Genomic DNA, 17,585 nt, shown 5'->3' on the forward strand with positions numbered 1-17,585 from the left:
TCGGAATGTGCTAAAAATCAACAGAGATTTTTTGTGGAAAATATAAAAAAATAACGGAACAAAAATCTACCGGAGGGGAGTCCCGTGGGCCCCACGAGGGTGGCGCACGTGCCCCTGTGCCTTGTGGACTCCCCGTGGGCCCCCCTGACTTGTCCTCAATGCCAACCTCTCCAATAAATGCCCAAACTTCCATAAAATAACCTTTATCGGAATGTCCGCCGCCGCAAGCCTCTATAGCCATGAGAAATCAATCTAGGACCTCTCTGGCACCCTGCCGGAGGGGGCCATCATCACTAGAGGCCATGGGGAAGGATCTCAGAGGGGCCATCATGGCCATGAAGGCCAAGGACCAGAGGGGGAACCTCTCCCCATCCAGGGGGGAGGCCATGGAGGAAGGAGCACAAGGGGGAGAACCTCTCCTCCTCTCTCTCGGTGGCGTCGGAGTGCCATCGGGAGGGGATCATCATCGCGGTAATCGTCTTCATCAACATCACCATCATCATCACCATCCTCATCTCTTTTACGCGGTCCACTCTCCCGCACACTGCTATAATCCCTACTTGAACATGGTTCTTTATGCCACATATTATGATCCAATGATGTGTTGCCATCCTATGATGTTTTGAGTAGATATCCTTTATCTTTTGGGTTGATTGATGATCTAGATTGGTACGAGTTGTATATTTTATTTTGGTGCTGTCCTATTGTGCCCTCTGTGTCGCGCAAGCGTGAGGGATTCCCGCTATAGGGTGTTGCAATATGTCCATGGTTTACTTATTGTCTGTGTTGCTTGAGTGACAGAAGAATAAACACGGATAAGTGGGTCACGGCGTATGGGAATAAAGGGGACTTGATATGTTAATGCTATGGTTGGGTTTTACCTTAATGATCTTTAGTAGTTGATGATGCTTGCTAGATTTCCAATCATAAGTGCATATGATCCAAGAAGAGAAAGTATGTTAGCTTATGCCTCTCCCTCATATGAAATTGCAATAGTGATTACTGGTCTTGTTAACAATTGCCTAGGATAATTCTGCACACCGGCCCATCATTATTCCACACTCGCTATTTATAATATTTAGTAATATATTCTAACTTTATGATAACAACACCTACTTTTATATTTTAGCTCTCCGATATCATACAAAGTTATCCTCTTCATACCCACAACATAGTTTTATTTCTCATTTTTAGTTGGAAGCAAACGTTCTGTGTACGTAGAGTCGTATCAGCTCCTTCTGGGTTCGACACTCCATGCTTATCACTTCCACCTTTGGAAATTACTACGATGATTCCCTGCACTTGGGGATTATCAAGCTCTTTTCTAGCCCTGTTGCCGGGGAGCAATAGCATGGGGTTGATATTCTCCTGTGTGCTTGTTTGCTTTATTCACTAAGTAGTTTTTGTTTTCCCTTTTAGTTTTGCTTAGTTGTGGGTGAAACATAAAAAATCAAAAAAATGAAATACAAAAAATGCACTTGCCTCTAAAAGTGCGTTATATCGACTAGAGGGGTGGTGAATAGACGATTTTTATGAATTCTTCACTGAGGAATTTGCCGGTGAGGAAATTCCTAAGAGAAGAAATACTTGCAGCAGAATAAGTACTCAGAAGTGAACCTTACAGAACACAAGCATAGTCATCGTGATGAAATGAAGACAAGTAGAGAGTACAAAAAGCGTAAACACAGGATAACACAAGAAAGAAGACGGACAGACTGAAGAAATTAAACTGAGGAAATTGAGAAAGTCTTCAGTCAAAGTCTTCAAACAGATATGAACAGGCACACAACATCAGACATGAGGAAATGAAAGAGTTGAGGAAATAGAACCAGTAAGCACGGTGAAGACAATGATTTGGTAGACCAGTTCCAACTGCTGTCTCAGTAGGACATCTGGTTGGAGCGGCTGAGTATTTAAACTCGAGGACACCCAGTCCCAGACACATAGTCCTCACCATATTCTCCTTGAGCCAAGGTCACACAGACCTCTCCCAATCACTCGTGGTAAGCCTTCAGGTGACTTCCAAACCTTCACAAACTCGGTCACTCGGCGATCCACAATTCCTCTTGGATGCTCTAGACCTTGACGCCTAACCGTCTGGAAGAAGCACAGTCTTCAAAGGTAACAAGCGTCGGATCCACGCAGGATCAATCTCTTTAGTGATGCTCAATCACTTTGCGTTTGTAGGTGTTGGATTTGGGTTTTCCTCACTTGATGATTTTTGCTCAACGTCCTCGGAGGATGGGATGCTCTCAAATGACAAGTGTCAGTTTCTCTCGGAGCAGCCAACCAGCTAGTGGTTGTAGGGGGCGGCTATTTATAGCCTAGGGAGCAGCCCGACATGATAAGACATAAATGCCCTTGTCTGATATGACCGTTAGGTGGGTAGATATTTGGGACCGCTGGCGCATAGCACAACAACAGTCGGAATTATTTGACTCTCAAATTCCTTAGGGCTTTCATGTTCCTCACCGTGTAGGCAATCCGCAATGGCGAATTCCTAACTCCTCAGTCAGAACAAATTCCTCAGAGACCAGAAGAACTTCGTCTCTTTTACTGAAGAATATGACTGAACTGTATGAGATTTCCAATGGCTTCACTCGAAGGGATTGGTAGGTGTAGGATTTTGAGTTGAGCATCACTTGGAAATTTTTCCTTAGTATTTCCTCGACCCCCTTTAACAGTACGGTGTTTCCTATGACTCAAGAAAGAGAAAATGAAACTACGAAAACAAGTCTTCACGCTTCATGTTCCTCGAATGAATACCAAGTCTTCAAGGTCACACCAATTTTTTCACTTTCAAAGTCTTCAGAAAGTCTTCAGAAATCCAAAGTCTTCAGTCGAAGAACTTCATTTTTAGGGGTCGACTTTCTCTATAAATATCAAACTCATCATAGACTTATAGACCTGTGTACACTCACAAACGCATCAGTCTCTTAACCTATAAGTCTTCAATACACCAAAGTCACTAAGGGGCACTAGATGCACTTACAATCTCCCCCTTTTTGGTGATTGATGACAACATAGGTTAAGTTTTCAACGGGAATAAATATATGAAGTGTAAATATTGATATTGAGGAATTTGATTGCAAGATATAGACGAACTCCCCCTGAAGATGTGCATAGTGAGGAATTTGCTTTTGAAGCATTGCAAACTTGATGAGTATAATCATGGAGATCTCCCCCTATATCTTTGAATTCATACACGCATTTGATATATAATATGAAGGATTTGAAATCCATGATGAAATATGGTGACTGATGTAATTCAGCATGCGTGCATTGACATTAATGAGGAATAGGCATGCAGAAGAACACAACAAAAGTATCAGGCCACCATAGAGTTTAAAATTACAACTCGATCTAGCAAAGTCATCAGAAGAACGAGAGTTGTAACTTAGCAAAAAAACGCCCATATAGAATAGACCCGCTTGAAGACTAACTCAAATTTCTCCCCCTTTGTCATCGAATGACCAAAAGGGTTGAAACTGAGAACTAACACCCCTGAAGAATATCATGACGATGGAGGAGCGCCAGTATTGTCAGGGTCTTGAGTCGTTGTAGGGCCTACCGCAGTGTCGTCCAAGTCTTCATACTCGTCCGTTTCGCGCGATGAAGAATATGAACTAGACACCAAGGATGGAACCTTGACCTTCTTAAATTTCTTTGGTGGAGGAGCAGGCCAGTCAAAGTCTTCCTTGAAGCCCATTTGCTTCAGATCTTCTTCACCATATAGATGTGACAGAATAGCCCAGGTGCGATCAAATACTTCATGGAGTTAGTAATGGTTTTTCTTCACTGCATTATGTGTGGAAGTCATGTTGTGATGAATAGAGCCAAACTGACGCTTAACCCATTTGTGGTTTCGATCCACCTTCTGGTGAAGACTAATAAGTAGCTCACGGTCAGTCATCACACGAGGAGCAGTAGCTTGAGGACTTGACTTGGTAGCATTGGCAGCAGAATCATGAGTGGCAGAGTCATCATTGGTGGAGTAAGATGCAGCTTTGCGGAACTGACCATCCAATGGATGAATGCCTTCATCGATAACGGCTGGTGACTTTCCCTTCTAATCATATGAGGAAATTGTCCTCTTGAGGTGCACCACTAGTGGATGCCCTGGCAAAATCTTCAGCGGCTGGAATGGAGTCATCAGCCCTGGCACTCTCAGATTCTTCAGCAGCCTGATTGTCATCAGCGGTGCTGGCATGTTCTTCAGCAGGCTGAGCAGATTCTTCAGCCTGAGTAACTTCAATGTGCATAGGAGGAGCAAGACTTGAAGTGAATTTCTTCGTCAGATTGACGAACCGCACCTTGGCGCCCTTCCAATCTGCATAGTTGCGATCGAATTCATCACTCAATTGCTTGATTTCAGCTTGCAGAGCAATGAGCTGATCAGGGGTGAGAGTGAGGACATTGTCCTTGAGGTAGCGTTGTTTCTTGTACTGCACTTTCTTCAAACTTCTGCCTTGTTCAAATTTCCACTTTTCTTCCTCTATGAAGGTAGTCAAAACATGACCCTGACCAGGAGTGAGGTTCATCTCCGGCAAAGGTGTGTTAGGGTCCTTGTGTCATAGGTCAATGTAATCGAGGATCAACTTTGGATCCAACATCAGTGGCACATTGCTGCCTTTGGCTCTAGCGGCCCTGGCTTGCCTATCTCTGATGATTTCGGCAAGTTCTTCATCATCAGCGTCATCATCATCAGAGGGCACTTGGAAGGCGACTTGCTTCTTGTGAGTACTTGGTCGAAGACCTCGTCCAGCAGTGGCCTTTTTCTTCAGCAGAGAGGGGCCAGCTGAGGATTTTGGTGCAGCCGAGGAACTCGCAGATGCTCCTGAGGCAATTGATATGCCTTGGGTCTGTTGGCATGTGGCGAGATGCACACGTGCCGAGGATTTGGTTGGAGTAGTTGAAGACTTTGACGGAGGAGCTGAGGACTTTGAAGGAGCAGTATGAGGAATTTGCCATGAGGGCCTTGAAGAATCTGGCCTTGAGGGCATTGCAGAGGAACTTGGTCGTGAGGGCATTGAGGGAGAAGCGCTTGTCTTATGTGCAGCCTTCTTATGCATTGCCTTCTTTGGTTGACTAGCAGAGGCCTCAGCAGAGGCAGCAGCAGCAGCAGCAGAGTCTGCGTTGAATTTCTTCACTGCTTCTTTTGCTTGCTTGGCCAGTTTGGCCTGGCGCTTTGCCCATTCATCAGCATAGTCCTCACCGCGCTTGAGGCTGGTGGGATCTGCCAATTGGCCTGGTGCCAATGGAGGTCTTGAGCATGGAGGGTTGAGCGCAAATTTCTTCATATATACTTGGGAGTAACATACCTGTACTCCCTCCATTCTCGTGCCCATCTCCTCTCTATCCGTTGTATGCGCACCTTGTGCTGATTCTTGTCCTCCTTGCCAAACTTGGTCTGATCAGGACTACAGTATCCAGCATAAATGTCCTCAGGGATTTCAAACATAGTATTGAGCTCAGGCCTCTTTCCTCCCTTCTATGGCTTCTTATCAGCCATTTTCTTCAGCTGAGGAATATGAACAACTGAGATTTCTGAAGAGGTGTGCAACTTTTCTTCGAGGAACGCTGCAAATGAGTTAAGTTGATGAGAACCTAGTAATTCAGTAGCGGACATTTGTACCTGTGAACAGAGTATAGTTGCGAGGAATTTGGAGAGGTCATATGCGTTCTCAGAAGGTTTTTCAAAAATGAATAGGTTTGAGGAATTTGACCAGATGAGTCTTGAGGAATTTCACTAAGCATTCTTTGTCTTAGGTTCCAGAGTTGTATAGATTGAAAATCCATACAATTGAGGAATATTGAAGAAAATCATTGCTTAGAGAAATGAATCAAGAGCCGATGACATGTGAGGTGTTCAGGTGTGTGAAGATTTGAAGAATAAACACCTTTGACAATTTTCAAGAAAACCTATGAATCAAAGAGGGTAGTAAAAGTAACTTTTAATTACCCGAAGTGAAGAACTCGACGAACTGGGAAGAGTAGATGTGAAGTTCATTAGTCAGATCTTCCACGCCCTAACTGGGCAGAGGAAGACGGCTACGGCGGCGGCGGAGTGAAGAAATCCGCAACCGGCGCGAGTACAACGGCGATGAGGTCGAGGCAGTGAAGCTCTTCCTCACCAACGACGATGAAGTAGCGGCGGCGCTAGGGTTTGGGAAGCTTGAGTGGGAGTGAGAGCGAGCGAGGTGAAAGTGAGGTGAGGAAGAGGCAGGGGTATTTATAGTGGAAGTGAAAAACTATACGACGAAGATTTTGGACGAACATGCCCCTGGCCCTTCTCATTCGCTTCACATGTGTCACCCACGTACTGAGAGGTGGCGATCGTGTAGGATCATGGGTGAGTAGATAAGTATTGTCGTGAGAAGCGGAACGGTTTGAGCGGCAAAGCCGAAAATTCAGATAAGGTAAGTTTAAAATTTCCGTTCGCAATTTCTTCAGCTGTCAAGGACACAGTGAAGATTTTGAATGAGTTTCAAATAGAATGCACATGAAGAATTTGTGAATAGACTGGGTTGAGTTTAGCATAGAGGGGGACGGGTCCGATCACATTCACTTAGCATATGAAATCAACTTGAAGAATTAGCTATAAGTGAATGTTGTAGAGGATATAAAACTCATATATAGATAGTCAAATGAAGAACAACACCGGAAAGAGTGAAGACAATGCAAGGTTGAAGAATTTGAAAAACTGAGGAATTTCAAAAACAAAGAAAATCTCAAATTGAAGATTTTCAACTTTGGGTGGTGGCGTAACCCACCGTATAAGAAAGCTGATTTCAGACAACACGTACAATTGTCGTAGGGCTCTGAGAATCAATTTCTTCATTAATTTCTTCACACTTAGAGGGTTAGTGTTCATTGATTGAAGAAAAACGTTACTTCGTGTGTTGCGCATCTAAGTCATCAAGTCAGCATAAGTGTTAGGATGTGTGTCCATTTCAGAGAACATTAGAAGATTCTAGGATATTTAGCTCACACGGCAACTTGCTAAATCTCTTCTCATACAAGGGCTTAGTGAAGATATCGGCCAGCTGATCTTCAGTGCTTGCATGGTCGATGGAGATATCGCCCTTCAACACATGGTCACGAAGAAATGATGATGAATCTGGATGTGCTTGGTCTTCGAGTGCTGAACTGGGTTATGAGCAATCTTGATAGCACTCTCATTGTCGCAGTAGAGAGGAACATTCTTCACGTTGATGCCATAGTCCTGGAGTGTTTGCTTCATCCAAAGTAATTGGGCACAACACGATCCAGCAGCAATGTACTCAGCTTCTGCAGTGGAGAGTGATACGCAGTTTTGTTTCTTCGAGGACCAACAAACCAAAGATCGTTCGAGGAAATGGCATGTGCCTGACGTTGCTTTCGGTCCACGCGATCACCAGCATAGTCAGAGTTTGAATATCCAATGAGATCGAATGAAGAGCCCTTGGGATACTATAATCCAAGTGTTGGTGTGTGAGCTAAGTATCGAAGAATGTGCTTCACAGCCTTATGGTGTGATTCCTTCGGTGTAGCTTGAAATCGGGCACACATGCAAACATGAAGCATAATATCGGGCCTAGATGCACATAGGTACAATAAAGAGTCAATCATGGAGCGGTATACCTTTTGATCAAAGTCTTTACCATTTTCATCAGTGCATAGATGGCCATTTGTGGGCATTGGAATTTTGACCCCTTTGCAATCTTGCATGCCGAATTTCCTCAATACGTCCTTGAGGTATTTCTCCTGAGATATGAATATCCCATTGCGCTGTTGATGAATTTGAATACCACGCCCGAGGGGCTTGCTTGAGGCCATACAAGACCTTGTTGAGTCCGAAGACTTTGTCAGGATTCTTTGGATCTTCAAAACCTGTGTGTAGCCTTGAGCAACAAGCCGTGCCTTATTCCTCACCACAAGGCCATTTTCATCTTGCTTGTTGCGGTAGATCCACTTTGTGCCAATAATGTTGTGCTTGCGAAGATCTGGATGTTTGACCAGTTCCCAGACGTTGTTGAGCTCGAACTGATGTAATTCTTCTTGCATAGCTTGAATCCACTCAGGCTCCAGAAATGCTTCATCTACCTTAGTGGGCTCTGTGATAGAGACAAAAGCAAAGTGCCCACAAAAGTTAGACAAATGTGAAGATTTTGAGCATGTGAGAGGACCTGGCGCTTCAATGTCATCGATGATCTTCTGAATTTGCACTTCATTTGCAATACGAGGATGAGCGGGTTGTCTTCGAGGAATTTGATCCGCATTTTCTTCAGGAGCATTTTCCTCAGCACCATTTTCTTCAGGTGCGCCAGCTCGACATTCATCACATTCAGGAATGAATTCTTCAGCGGATTCTTCAGTGGGAATGACATCCTCAGTGGCTTTGAACTTGATAGAATCCTCAGGTGCCGGTTCATCTATCACAGAAGGTAGGTGCTCTCTTTGCGAGCCATTAGTTTCATCGAACCGGACATCTACAGTTTCAACAACCTTGTGAAGAACGTTGTTGAAGACTTTGTAGGTGTGCAAGTCCTTTCCGTAACCAAGCATGAAGCCCTCATGTACTTTCGGTGCAAATTTAGAAGTGTGATGAGGATCACTAATCCAACATTTAGCACCGAAGACTTTGAAGTAACTCACATTGGGTTTCTTGTCAGTGAGGAGTTCATAGGCTGAAGAATTTGTGAAGATATACCCTCTTGATGACGTGGCACGCAGTATCAATGGCCTCAATCCAGAAACGATGAGATGTCTTGTATTCATCAAGCAGAGTGCGAGCCATCTCAACAAGAGTTTTGTTCTTGCGCTCCACGACGCCATTCTGTTGTGGAGTGTAAGGAGCAGATAACTCATGAGTAATACCAAGTTCATCAAGATAGTCATCAAGACCGGAATTCTTGAACTCAGTTCCATTATCACTCCTGATGTGCTTGATCTTCACACCGAAGTTGGTTGATGCCCTCGAGGAGAATCGTTTGAAGACTTCATGCACCTCATGTTTGTAAGTGACAATGTGTACCCATGTGTAACGAGAATAATCATCAACAATAACAAAGCAATATAGAGATGCATCATTTAGAATTGCTGAATAATGATTAGGACCAAAGAGATCCATGTGAAGCAATTCAAATGGTCGGGTGGTAGTCATGATAGTCTTCACTGGATGCTTGGCCTTTGTCATCTTTCCAGCTTCACAGGCTCCGCATAAGTGATCTTTGAGGAATTTGACATTCTCAATGCCAATGACATGCTTCTTCTTCGCGAGCGTGTGCAGATTCCTCATGCCAGCATGGCCAAGTCATCGATGCCATAGCCAGCCTTCTGAAGCTTTTGCAAGTAAGCATACAGCCGGTTGTGGTCCTGTAGAGAAATCAACAATGTACAAGTCTCCTTTCCTAAAGCCTTCGAAGACTTTGTAATTGTCAGCTTCCATGATCACAACACAACGATACTTGCCAAAGACAACAACCATATCAAGATCGCAAAGCATTGAGACAGACATGAGGTTGTATCCTAAGGACTCAACAAGCATGACTTTGTCCAAGTGTATGTCCTTAGAGATCGCAACCTTACCTAGACCCAATACCTGACTTTTGCCTTTGTCAGCGAAGATGATATGCTTCAGATGTGACGGTGATAACATAGCATCCATCAATAGATTCTTGTCACCCGTCATGTGATTCGTACATCCACTATCGAGGACCCACTCATTTGCTTTGGGTTGATCATCCTGCAGATGAATTAGTGCAACTTATGAACTCATACACTTCATCAGTGAAGAATATGACATCAATATCATCAGATCAATTTCATCAAGCAATAGCACAGATAAATCAGTATTTAGGACGTGAGAAATGAGAATTCATTTCTTCATGATTAGCATGCGTCCTATCAGGCACTGTTCAGGTCTCCGGCAAATTCTTCAGACGTTTTGAGCACGTCTGGAGACCTGACCCTGCATAAGAGATTAGTTCTTTTTCTTCACCACCCACATCTGAAGGGGTGGCAAAGAATTCATCACTCTGCGAGCACCATATGAGAAAGGTGGCATAGAAGCCAGTCCGCTTCGTTTCACACGAGAGGGGTTAGGGTAAGCATATGAATAAGCAGAAAAATTCTTCGAGGACTTATGAACATAATAATTTGAAGAATAATGATCATATTCATACCCCTTAGCTCTACCCTGCGAAATAGAGGGTTTAGCACGATGATGATCATGTGTGGATTTTGATCATGTTGAGGAATTTGATCCATATGAAGAATTTGGTCCATATGAAGAATTTGATCTGGAGTTCCAATTCTTCATAGGTGGTGTCATGAGGACATTCACCTGAAGACTTTCAAGGCAACTTTTGGGAACCCAGATTTTCTTCATAGGGGAACCGTTCCTGCAGTTAGTGCCAACATATATAGCAAATACTTCAGCATTCTGATTTTTGAACAGTTTATAGTTGGAGTCAAATGACTCATCAGAAGAATGAGGAGATTCACATGTAAAGCCAGATAAATTGGATGGATCAACTGGAGGTCCCTTTGCAGCAACCCATGAGGTTTTGGGGTACTGCTCAGGCTTCCAGTATGTTCCATCAACATTGAGTTTCCTCTCTAAGGCAATACCCTCTTTCCTAGGGTTCCTGTTGAGGATCTGCTTTTTAAGCACATCACAAAGAGTCTGATGCCCTTTGAGGATTTTGTACATGCCTGTCATGTACAATTCCTTCAGCCCTGCATCATCAGTGATACTAGCAACGTCCTCAAATGAGGAATTAGTGATAGCAGAGACAAGTGAAGAATTTGTAACATTAGAAGCACTTGAACATTCAGGTGAAGAATTAGCAGATTCACGTTCAATGCACTTCGGATATGGAGGAAAAAATTCTTCCTGAGTAGCGCTGATTTGTTGAGCAAGTAATGAATCGCGCTCCTTCTGAAGATCTTCACAATCCACTCTTAGCTTTTCAAGATCTTGCTTTCTTTGAAGAAATTCATAAGAAAGCTTCTCGTGATCAGATAGGAGAGTGTTATGATGACCTTGAAGGTTGTGAAACTTGGACTGAAGTCTCTGAAGATTATCAGTCAAGGTTTTAGTGCGGTCCATTTCTTCACCCAACATATCATCACTTTTATCTAGCATGTTTTGAACCTTTTCAAAAGCCTTTTGTTGTTTCACAGCAATCTTAGCAAGTTTAGAGTAGTTGGGCTTGAGATTTTCATCAGATTCATCCTCACTAGATTAAGAGGAGGCGTATTTAGTTACCTTGGCACCCTTTGCCATGAAGCAATAGGTGGGAGCGTAGTCATCATTGCCTTCATCAGTCTTGTTGGTGAAGCCATTTTCTTCAGAGTTGAAGATAGACTTGCTGACGAATGCAGTAGCGAGAGCTGGGCTCGCCACACCAGACTCGGACTCCTTAGATGCCTCCTCGTCCTCATGTTCCTCGGATTCAGCCTCAGAGTCCATTTCCTTGCCAATGAATGCCCAAGCCTTCTTGGAGCTGCTCTTCTTGTGAGATGAAGACTTCGAGGATTTTGATGATGAAGACTTTGAAGATTTCTTCTTCTTCTTGGCATCATCAGAACTGTAATCCTTGTATTTCTTCTTCTTGAATTCCTTATCCCACTGAGGACAATCTTGAATGTAGTGACCAGGTTTCTTGCATGTGTGGCATAGCCTCTTCTTGTAGTCATTGGACGAGGAATCATTGCTCGTTGAGGATTTTCCAAAGCGACCACGTCTTGAGAACTTCTGAAATTTCTTCACGAGCAGTGCTAGTTCCTGGCTCAGTTCTTCAGGATCACCAAGGCTGCTAGTGGAGTCCTCTTCTTCAGACTCAGAGACTGCTTTGGCCTTCAGAGCACGTGGTTTGCCATAGCTCGAACCATAGAGATCTCTTCTCAGCAAGCTGGAACTCATGAGTGTTTAGCCTCTCGAGGATATCAACAGGATCAAGTGACTTGTAATCAGCACGCTCTTGAATCATCAGTGCCAGAGTGTCAAATGAAGAATCGAGCGATCTCAGCAATTTCTTCACCACCTCATGGTCGGTGATGTCAGTGGCGCCAAGCGCTTGAAGCTCATTTGAGATATCAGTGAGGCGATCGAAGGTTTGCTGAACATTTTCATTGTCGAGTCTTTTGAATTGATTGAAGAGATTGCGAAGAACATCAACATGAGAGTCACGTTGAGTTGAGACTCCTTCATTTACTTTGGATAGCCTATCCCAGATAAGCTTAGCAGTTTCCAAAGCACTCACTCTACCATATTTCCCTTTGCTTAGATGGCCACATATGATGTTCTTCCCTTGAGAATCGAGTTGCTTGAATCTCTTCACATCAGCAGCATTCAGGGAAGGTGTGACTAAGGGAACACCATTTTCCACAACATACCAGAGATCGTTATCAATTGCCTCAAGATGCATTCGCATCTTATTCTTCCAGTAGGGGTAGTCCGTTCCATCGAAGGTAGGACACCCAACAGAGACCTTGATCATACCTGCGGTTGACATAACTAAAACTCCAGGCGGTTAAACCAAAATCACACAGAAGAAGGGAGTACTTGCTCTGATACCAATTGAAGGTGCGTTATATCGACTAGAGGGGGTGAATAGGCGATTTTTATGAATTCTTCACTGAGGAATTTGCTGGTGAGGAAATTCCTGAGAGAAGAAATACTTGCAGCGGAATAAGTACTTAGAAGTAAACATTACATAACACAAGCATAGTCATCATGATGAAATGAAGACAATTAGAGAGTATAGAAAGCGTAAACACAGGATAACACAAGAAAGAAGACGGACAGACTGAAGAAATTGAAATGAGAAAATTGAGAAAGTCTTCAGTCAATGTCTTCAAACAGATATGAACAGGCACACAACATCAGACATGAGGAAATGAAAGAGTTGAGGAAATAGAACCAGTAAGCTCGATGAAGACAATGATTTGGTAGACCAGTTCCAACTGCTGTTTCAGTTGTACATCTGGTTGGACCGGCTGAGTATTTAAACTCGAGGACACCCAGTCCCAGACACGCAGTCCTCACCGTATTCTCCTTGAGCCAAGGTCACATAGACCTCGCCCAATCACTCGTGGTAAGTCTTCAGGTGACTTCCGAACCTTCACAAACTCGGTCACTCGGCGATCCACAATTCCTCTTGGATGCTCTAGACCTTGACGCCTAACCGTCTGGAAGAAGCACAGACTTCAAAGTTAACATGCGTTGGATCCATGCAGGATCAATCTCTTCAGTGATGCTCAATCACTTTGGGTTTGTAGGTGTTGGGTTTGGGTTTTCCTCACTTGATGATTTTCGCTCAAAGTCCTCGGAGGATGGGATGCTCTCAAATGACAATTGTCAGTTTCTCTCGGAGTAGCCAACCAGCTAGTGGTTGTAGGGGCGGCTATTTATAGCCTAGGGAGCAGCCCGACATGATAAGACATAAATGCCCTTGTCTGATATGACCGTTAGGCGGGTAGATATTTGGTACAGCTGGCGCATAGCACAGCAACAGTCGGAATTATTTGACTCTCAAATTCCTCAGGGCTACCATGTTCCTCACTGTGTAGGCAATCCGCACTGCCGAATTACTAACTCCTCAGTTAGAACAAATTCCTCAAAGACCAGAAGAACTTCATCTCTGTCATTGAAGAATATGACTAAACTGTATGAGATTTCCAATGGCTTCACTCGAAGGGATTGGTAGGTGTGGTATTTTGAGTTGAGCATCACTTGGAAATTTTTCCTTAGTATTTCCTCGACCCCCTTTAACAGTACGGTGTTTCCTACGACTCAAGAAAGATAAAATGAAACTACGAAAAAAGTCTTCATGCTTCATGTTCCTCGAATGAATACCAAGTCTTCAAGGTCACGCCAATTTCTTCACATTCAAAGTCTTCAGAAAGTATTCAGAAATCCAAAGTCTTCAGTCGAAGAACTTCATTTTTAGGGGTCGACTTTCTCTGTAAATATCAAACTCATCATATACTTATAGACCTGTGTACAGTCAGAAACGCATCAGTCTCTTAACCTATAAGTCTTCAATACACCAAAATCACTAAGGGGCACTAGATGCACTTACAGCCTCATATGCCTAAAAAGTTTTTCGAAAAGAGAAGTGATTGGAAAGTTATGCATTGGAGAAGTGAGGGTCGACCTTGAGCACTTGTGTTCATGCTCATGGAAACAATGTAGAATTTTTCATGGAAATTTATTTGTAAATAATTATCCCCTTGTATATATCCATTGTATTATAAAAATAATGTGCCAAGCTTTGTTTTTAGGATGATTCGATTGCTTGTTTACTATGTGCAGTACAAGAACAGAAACTTTGACTATAGCACGTGAATTTTCATTTTTTACTGGAAAGTCAAATGGGTCTGAAATTTTTTGCACATTACTTACGTACAAATTTTTTAAATTTTTTTATTTTATTTAGAATTTTCCGAGTTAAATAAGTTTACTAAATTTCCTGATTACTACGGACTATCCTGTTTTTGACAGATTATGTTTTCTATGTGTTGATCGCTTATTTTGATGAATCCATGGGTAGTATCAGGGGGGTATGAACCATGGTGAAATTGGAATACAGTAGATAAAATGCTAATATGAAATTGGAATGAGTTTACAACAGTACCTAAAGGTAGTGATTTGATTTATTATACTAACGAGATCTCACAAAGTTTTTGTTAAAGTTTTGTGTGGATGAAGTGTTCGAAGAACGAGGAGTTACCGATGCGAGAAGAATAAAGAGAGGCAAGGGTTCAAGATTGGGGATGCAAAAGGCACACCAAGTAAATATTTCAAGAATACTCAATCATCTAAGCTTGGGGATGCCACGGTTGGCATCCCATCTTTCTTGTTCAACAATTATCGGTAGACCTCGGTTTCTGTTTTGTTCGCATGATTTGTGTCCTTTGTGTTTTACTTTTTCCTTAGGAACCATGCTAGTATGAGATAGCCTTTCAATGATATTATATAATGCTCTTTGTGCTTCACTCAAATCCTTTGAGTATGGTTTTATAGAATGCTTCGTGTGCTTCAATTATATATTTTGAGTTGGGATATTAGTTAGTATACATTAATTGTAGAATGCCCCATGAACTTCACTTATATCTTTCGGAGTATGAATAATACTATAATCTAAAGTGGGTTTGGAAGAGCGTCAACTTTAGGAATTAGTGATCCCACTATCTTGGAGGGTGTTGAATCTTAGGGTGATATTTATGAAAGTGGATTTGGAAGAGTGTCAACTTTAGTTAGTAATGATTCCACTATTTTGGAAGAGGTTCCAATTGATTATGAGAACAAATTTGCTATCTATGATGATTATTGTGATGACATGTATGCTATAAAGAATAATGTTAACCATTAAACTTGTCGTCATGATTTTAATTTTCAATTGGATTATGCCTCGCATGACAGTTATTTTGTTAAGTTTGCTCCCACTATTCCGAATGAGAAGAATTTTGCTTATGTGGAGAGTAGAAAATTTTCTATGCTTGTAGATCATGAAAAGAATGCTTTATGTGATGGTTATATTGTTGAACTCATTCATGATCCTACTGAAAATTATTATTAGGGAGGAATATATGCTTGTAGGAGTTACAATATTATCAAGTTTCCTCTCTACGTGCCTGAAGTTTTTGAAGTTATACTTGTTTTGCCTTCCAATGCTAGTTGATTCTTGTTCCTATAAATTTTATTCTCACAAAATCCCTAGGCATAGGAAGTGGGTTAGGTTTAAATGTGCTATCCATATTCTTCATGATGCTCTCTTTATGTTTCAATTCTTATCTTTTATGTGAGCATCATTGTAATCATCATGCCTAGCTAAAGGGCATTAAAGAAAAGCGCTTGTTGGGAGACAACCCCTATTTACCCTTACTGTTATTGTGTGTTCAAATGGTTAAGCTACTGCAGTAACCTTGTTTTATAGATTTTTTTCCAATAAAGTGCCAAGTAAGACCTTTGGGAAGACTTGGGTGAAAGTTAATGTGATCTTGCTGTAAAAACAGAAACTTTGCGCTCACAAGATTAGCTCTCATTTTTCACAGAAGAGTGCCTTTTAGTTGATTCTTCTTGCAGAAGATTAATAGACAAATTCCTCACGTACAAAAATTTATTTCATAATTTTTTGAGTAGCATAAGTATGGTTGTTGTTCAGATCATTACAGACTGTTCTGTTTCTGGCAGATTCTGTTTTCAATGCATAGTTTGCTTGTTTTCTAGTTCCTATTGCTTATATTGGTCAATATAAATTGTAGAAATGATATGGTACAGTAGGAATTCTGTGAGAACAATTATGAATCTTGTCTTTGACTGTACCAAACTGAATGATTTACTCTTTATCATACTAACCCATCTCACGAAGTTCCGTTAAGTTTTTTGTGATTGAAGTTTTCAAGTTTTGAGTGAGATATCTATATGAGGAGAATAAGGAGTGGAAAGACCCTAAGCTTGGAGATGCCCAAGGCACCCCAAGGTAATATTCAAAGAATACTCAAGCGCCCAAGCTTGGGGATGCCCCGGAAGGCATCCCCTCTTTCGTCTTCAAAACTATCGGTATACCTTACTTGGAGCTATATTTTTATTCGTCACACGATATGTGTTTTGCTTGGAGCTTATTTTCAATTTTACTTGCTGTTTGAATAAAATCATTGGACCTGAAATCTTGAATGAAGAAGAATCCTCCCATGGCTAGTTAATTATTTACTCAGTGTTTTTCACTTATATCTTTTTGGAGTAGTTTGTAATTTATTCACGTGCTTCACGTATATCCCATTAGTAAATCGTTGAATTAATTGAATATAATAAATCTGAATTTATATATATGTTTCATATGCTTATAACATGGGGAGTAATGACTTCACACATAATAAGTATAGGTAGTAAACTTATTGAAAGTTAGCAAACACAAAATTGGTCACTTGAACAATTCATGAAAGAATATTAAAGGAAGAGAGATTTCACATATAAATATACTATCTTGGACGTCTTTTGTAATTGTGAGCACTCATTAAAATATGACATGCTAAAAGGATGATGCTGGACAAGGAAGACAACTTAATGGGTTATGTTTTCCTATATCCGAAACGTTATATTGTCTTGGATCATCCAACATGTTGAGCTTGACTTTCCCTCTCATGCTAGCCAAATTCTTTGCACCAAGTAGAGATACTACTTGTGCTTCCAAACATCCCTTAATCCAGTTTTGCCATGAGTGTCCACCATACCTACCTATGGATTGAGTAAGATCCTTCAAGTAAGTTGTCATCATGCATGCAATAAAAATTTCTTCTTAAATATGTATGATCTATTAGTGCGAAGAAAATAAGCTTTACATGAACTTGTGATAGGGAAGAAATAAAAGCGACGGACTGCATAATAAAGGTCTTTATCACAAGCGGCAATATAAAGTGACGTTCTTTTGTATTAAGATTTTGTGCATTCAACCATAAAAGCGCATGACAACCTCTGCTTTCCTCTACGAAGGGCCTATCTTTTCTTTTATCTTCTATCCTTATACAAGTCATGGTGATCATCACCTTTCCTTTTTACACTTTTTTCTTTGGCAATCACTTTGTGTTGGAGC

The sequence above is a fragment of the Triticum dicoccoides genome, chromosome 3B (genome assembly GCF_002162155.2).
Source record: "Triticum dicoccoides isolate Atlit2015 ecotype Zavitan chromosome 3B, WEW_v2.0, whole genome shotgun sequence".
NCBI classification, from domain to species: Eukaryota; Viridiplantae; Streptophyta; class Magnoliopsida; order Poales; family Poaceae; genus Triticum; species Triticum dicoccoides.